Genomic DNA, 7,039 nt, shown 5'->3' with positions numbered 1-7,039 from the left:
TTCACTATTGTAATGGACATTTCAGTTAAAATGTTGATACTGAAAGCTGGTGCAGAAAACAGAAAGAGTGATTTTCGTAATAAAATGCAGGACTGTCACACTTATTAACTTATCAGTTCATGATGAATTTGTCCAAATCCAATTTGGATGAATTAATCATCAACTGATATGTAATATCAGTTGATGATTAATAGTCCCCTAATAGTATAACACTATTATTATACTATAATACAAAAGCAACAAATCCACCTTCTATTGTAATATTACTACATTGGTTTAAAATTCCCCTGACATTTGGATGAAAACACATGATTGTGGAATCTAACGATTTAAAAAAATAATTGCTATAAACTCAGATAATTGTGCTCAGACGATTATGTAAAAACAGCTCTCTGTGCATTTGAACACTTCCATGCTCTTTTCAACCACGGTAACATCTCAGCCTTCTTGTAAAAATTTCAGACTTCAAAATTTTTTGGGAAGAGATTGAAAAACAATAATGTCGCCACAAAGTTTCCGCACAGTGTCGGAGCTCAGGATCCCAGGAAATGGACAGTAATGGAATGGACCCGGGGTCGGTCAAACGCAGAGTAAATTGAGAAAGGGTGGGCAGTTATAACGGGAGTGGGCACGGGGTCAGGGTCGGGGAAATGGTAGAGACAAGATGTAGACACACACACACACACACACACACACACACCTCACTCCTAGACATCGATGCGTTGGTTTGTGCAGCTGTTGTATCTTTGCAAATTAGCACCTTTCTCTCCTCTTGCGTCAAGTGTCCTTGGAATTCAGGAAAGGCGCTTATGAATTCAGGCTATTGTTCTTGTTCTTATGTTATGTTCAAAACATTTTCTCAAAGTGAATTATTCAAGATGTCAAATCACCGTATGACACATAATGGGAACACGTAGAATCAACAGCGTGCGTAGGGAATGTTTTACTTGATCATGTCTATTAAAAGTGGTTTGTGTTCGTAATCGTTGTTGGATGTTTGTGTGTGCTGTGTTTCAGTGGAATGTACACTGGGTTAGTGTGCAACAAGGGGATCTAAACACACACACGTATAAATAGTCTTTAGTTAGCTGTGATCTGTATGAGAATGGTCTCATTAGCACTACAGGCTACTGACACATAATTTAATGTGTCCCTCCATCAGCTGCTGTTCCAACAGACCAGGATCCCAAAACACATCCAGTCACCCTACCCAACACACACACACACACACACACACACACACACACACACACACACACACACACACACACACACACACACACACACACACACACACACACATAATTACTCCCCCCCCAAGCTAAGACTTTGAGACGCACACAAATGGGAACACTTTAATCTAATCCAATCAAAACATCGGCTTCAGAACGGGCTCAATCTCTCTCTCTCTCTCTCTCTCTCTCTCTCTCTCTCTCAAACACACACACACTTAGACATCGCCAATCTAATCCTACCGATGCTTTAGCCGCCAGTGAGAACAAATCCCCTCTGCTTCGACCAAAATCCAATAACAACGCCCCACCTAAGCAAACGTAACCACAGTGCCTCGGAAACCTCTTTACAACACTTTCACTGACACAAAAAACACAATGGATTGGAAGCCTCATTGCAGACGGCCACACACGGTCACACACAGACACACAAACACACACACACACAAACACACACACACACACACACACACACACACACACACACACACACACACACACACACGCAATGGGCTTGGGCGATCATGCAAAATTGCAATCTACGATCTACGATTTTATTAGGGGTGGTGGTGGCTCGGCAAATGCGGTCTCCCCATTCCAGAAGTGCAGGATTTATAATTTCCAAGTAAAGTATTTACACAAAAACATCCCGTTTGACTAAATGTCCCATAGCAACGGAAGGCAACGAAACAGTGTAGAGCAGGTGTGGCAGACAAAGGGGCTTGGTCAAGCACCGGCTGCAGATGACAGCACGGTTCCTTTCCAGCGGCCACCAAGCTGCCTTGAATTGGGCCAATTCAAGGCAGGGATTTTTCTTATTATTTTGTCTGTCTTACAGAGCAGGAGGGGCGCGTGGCTCGTGAGCAGCCCAGGAGTGGAGCGCCAATCCTCCTGCGCCCGTGAGGACTACTTTGACAATAGATCCTTAGGGATATACAGGTACATCTCATAAAATTAGAATATCATGAAAAAGTTCAATATTTTCATTTCAGAAAGTGAAACTGCACACAGATAGATTCATTACACGTAGAGTGAAATATTTCTAGCCTTTATTTCTTGAAATTTTGATGATTGTAAGATAATGAAAACCCCAAATTCTCAGAAAATTAGAATATTGTGAAAAAGTACAATATTAGAAAGTCATGGTGTCACACCCTAATCAGCTAATGAACTCAAAACAGCTGCAAAGGTTTCCTGAGCCTTGGAATGGGCCGTTTCTCAATACCAAGTACGCAAAGTCCGGACTTGCGGACTTGGTAGTTCAGACTTGGCAAGTTGGACTCGGGAGTACAGACTCCCGGGGACGGGAGGACGCAGGACGGTCATTCTGCAAAATGCATTCCGGGATACTTGGCTGTCCCAAGTCCACACAAGTCATCATCGATGCATCCTTGATAAAACGGGCAGAGCAGTCCAAGTCCAGTCCAAATGCCCCAACCGGGCATTTGGACTGGACTTGACTTGATGCGTACTTTGAATTGGAACAGTACTTGGGCTGTGACTGATGACATTTCACAAGTCCACAAGAACACAAGTACAGACAAGAACGCAGATTGAGAAAGAGCCAGGGTCTCCCTTAAATGATCTGGGTCAGTAGTCTACACAATCATCACAAATTTTGCATGTCATTTGAAAATCAAGGTCCCAGAGTCTGGAGGAAAGGTGGAGGGGCACAGAATCCACATTGCTTGAAGTCCAGTCAGTGATGATTTGGGCTGCCATGTCATCTGCGGGTGTTGCTCCACTGTGTTTTCTGAAGTCCACAGTCAACACAGTCATCTACCAGGACATTTTTGAGCACTTTTTAATGCTTCCTTCTGCTGACAAGCTTTATGGAGATGCTGATTTCATTTTCCAGCAGGACTTGGCACCTGCCCACACTGGTACCAAAAGCTGGTTCAATGACCATGGTGTTACTGTGCTTGATTGGCCAGCTAACTCGCCTGATCTGAACCCCATAGAGAATCTATGGGGTATTGTCAAGAGGAAGATGAGAGACACCAGACCCAACAATGCAGATGACCTGAAGGCTGCTATCAAAGCAACCTGGGCTTCCATTACACCTGAGCAGTGCCACAGGCTGATCGCCTCCATGCCACGCTGCATTGATGCAGTATTTCATGCAAAAGGAGGCCCAACCAAGTATTGAGTGCATAGAAATGAACATACTTTTCAGAAGCCTGACATTTCTGTTTAAAATATCCTTTTTTTAATCGATCTCATGTAATATTCTAATTTTCTGAGACACTGAATTTTGGGTTTTCATTATCTATAGCCACAATCAGCAAAATTTCAAGAAATAAAGGCTTGAAATATTTCACTTTATGTGTAATGAATCTATATAATATATGGGTTTCACTTTCTGAAATGAGTGACAAAAAATATTGAACTTTTTCATGATATTCAAATTTTTTTATTTTATTTTATTTTTACGTCGTCTGTGTCTCTTCCCTGAGCCGGAGCCCTACATTGAGCACCACTGTAGCAGATTTTGCCATCACACGCCACCCAAGTGGCATGTTCAGGGACCTCCGGCACAGCGACACAGACGACAGGGTGGGGTTGTGAAGACCAGTTTATTGTAGAGATGAGGCTAGGTGGAATTAGCCAGGAGCAGACAGAACATGTCATGACATGGGGCTCCCATCCTGACTGAGTGTGTGGACGGGGTTTTTAAACCTGATGCTCGATAGCCCAACCAACGAGCATCAGGTGTGGCTTCTCAAGTCCCCCCATCCAACCACAATTATATATTGCAAAATTATAACCACAAGCTTTTTTTATTTTATTTGAAATGAATGTGTATCGAGGTAGCTGATTGTCTGGGCAAGATATACAGTATTCATGAGGAATTACTCATGAACCTCAAACCTCGGTGCACCTGCGATGTGCGCACAGCGGAGCGCAGATCACAGGCGTCCGGCACACCATCAGGGCGCCCGTGATCTGCGCTCCGCTGTGCTGCTCTGTTTGCCCAGAGTGGCAAAATGCCGACAACCGGAGCTGAGGGTCCGTGTGCCTTTTCTTTTTTTTTTTGGGCACCTGTCCCTAAAAGTCTCTGTTCGGGACAGTAGAGCGGGAAAGTGAGATCTGATCACCAGTGGTTACTGGACAGCTCTGAGCGGAGGGGGGGCAAGCCTCCACCCTTCTCTTAAGCTCTCCACTCCAGTTTCACAACACGGTAAACTGCACTTACACCATTTCAATTCTCCGATTTTTCCTGTGGATAAGAAAAAGAACAAAAAACGTCTGTCATCAATGTCAATCGCGATCGATGGAGTCTATCGAAGATAGTCGATTTTATCGTAAATCAGCCCAAGCCTAACACACACACACACACACACACACACACACACACACACACACACACACACCTCACTCCTAGACATTGATGCGTTGGTTTGTGCAGCTGTTGTATCTTTGCAAATAAGCACCTTTCTCTCCTCTTGCGTCAAGTGTCCTTGGAATTCAGGAAAGGCGCTTATGACGTCAAGCTATTGTTCTTGTTCTTATGTTATGTTCAAAACATTTTCTCAAAGTGAATTATTCAAGATGTCAAATCACTGTATGACACATAATGGGAACACATAGAATCAACAGCTTGCGTAGGGAATGTTTTTACTTGATCTCGTCTATTAAAAGTAATGGTTTGTGTTCGTAATCGTTGTTGGATGTTTGTGTGTGCTGTGTTTCAGTGGAATGTTCACTTAGGGAAAACAACATTGGCAAGGTATTGTTTCGACTTAGATACTGTCGTAAATGGCACCCTACTTAAATGCATCACGTTTTACTCTACTCCACTTTTGCACGCGTGTGGGAGATGACACCAGCGTTTAAGTCCCACACAACCACCTGCAAAGATGGAAACTCATAGACGGTTGGACCAGTATAGGCCTGAGTGAGCACGTTAAAAAGGGTGGGGTTGTATGTAAAGCAGGTTGTAGTGCATCCTGCAAGCACGACACACCCCGCTGGCCTCAACACATGCCCATGTGAGCGGGCCAGTGACACGTGTTTGTCGTGGACCGGTGGGCTGGCTGATGAAGATGAGGCTTTTATATGTGTGTGTGTGCGTGTGTGTGTGTGTGTGTGTGTGTGTATGTGTGTGTGGGAGAGAGGCAGAAGGATAGTGGGGCAAAAAGAGATAGGTATAAGAACTATATCAAAGTTAAGTAGGACAACAGAGCGAAAGAGAAAGAGGCAAAACTTGTGGAGAAATTTGGCTATTTTCCACTCCGTTCTGACACACACACACACACACACACCCACACACCCACACACTCTACCTGGCTACCTCCAGACACTATACTTAGCTGCCCTGCTTTCCTACACATGCTGTAAACCTCGATCAATGCCGAGGAGCCAAATCTGAATATTTTCATACTGTACTTGATTCTCGTTTCATGCCCGTGCTTTCCTAATCTGAGTTGGTTTCCTCTGATATGACCTCTGACCCAGTTTTTCACACCCCCTTATGTGTCTGTTTTAACATTGTCATAACACTGTTACTGTCACACTGTGTCTGATGACTGACGTCCAGTCAGTTAAAGTACTACTGACAAATGCACTTCTTCTATGTTGCTTTGTATGCGAGCGTCCGCTAAGTGACTAAATACAAACGTGTTTACCAAATGTCTACTTTTTTTGGACGGGTCACCACACCGTCTTAGGGCCGTTTGTGACTCAGGAGAAAGCGGTAGCGCCAACGACGAGTGAGTATTGGTGGACGACGGGAACGCGGGAGGGAGTCAGTTTACCATGTTTTGACGTTCCATTCAGTCACCGTGGTAGTTTGGCACGCGTCTCAAACATGAAAACAAAAACATGTCAATACTGCAGGACAAGCCATGTGTTGAGTTTTGTATACTTGCAAAGATCGCCTCGTGTGCAGTAGAATCCAGACATCCATTTAAATCACTCTCGAAACAGCCCACAATAGAAACGGATGTCTCACTTTAACAACAAAGGCTTTTATTTTTGCTCTAAAGAACGCCACCATGTCCCCAGGGACGACAGTCATTTAGAGAAGGGAAGGGAAATGTTGAAGTATACAAATATACAAATATAGGATATTACTTACGTCATTGGGAGACACTGTGAGCACGCTCCTGCTCTTCCTCATCTTCCCAGGCAGATCTCCCTCACTGTGTCCAGCTGCTGACACCTCACATGCACACCTAGAAAACACACACACACACACACACACACACACACACACACACACACACACACACACACACACACACACACACATACACATACACATACACATACACATACACATACACACACACACACACACACACACAAATAGGAGGTTCATTTACATGTTGATCATCCGGACAAAGAAATGTAGGGAACAAACAGAAAGGTATCATAGCTCATAGGTCGGTTGAGTTCAAGGAGCCAATTTTTCTCCTGGTTAATCTGGAACCAAACTGCCTTCCAATGTGTATGTGACCGTAGAACCAACTGAGAACAAAGACTCGTTGGAAACAAGCCCGGACATTATGGGTGCACCCCATAATGTTCGGGTGTCTTTTTTCCTTCTGATGAAGGGCTGGCATTTCTGAAACCTCCAGTGACTCTCAAATGAGTCATTATCAGACACCTGTCACATTACGCCAGACAGATTTGTATAGGTTAAGCAGCATAACACACAGTATTGGAAGTGGCGGTAGCAGTGAACAGAAAGCTTGTAAAAGCATCCGTACCAAGACAATTCTTTCTCTCTTTGACTTTTTCTTTATTTATTTGTTCTCAACAAAGCCGTCTAACCGAGTTCACACTGTGACATTACGTTTTAA

The sequence above is a fragment of the Zeus faber genome, assembly GCF_960531495.2.
Source record: "Zeus faber genome assembly, chromosome: 1".
Classification (NCBI taxonomy): Eukaryota; Metazoa; Chordata; class Actinopteri; order Zeiformes; family Zeidae; genus Zeus; species Zeus faber.
The sequence above is the reverse complement of the archived record's forward strand: the minus strand, read 5'-3'. Positions refer to the sequence as shown.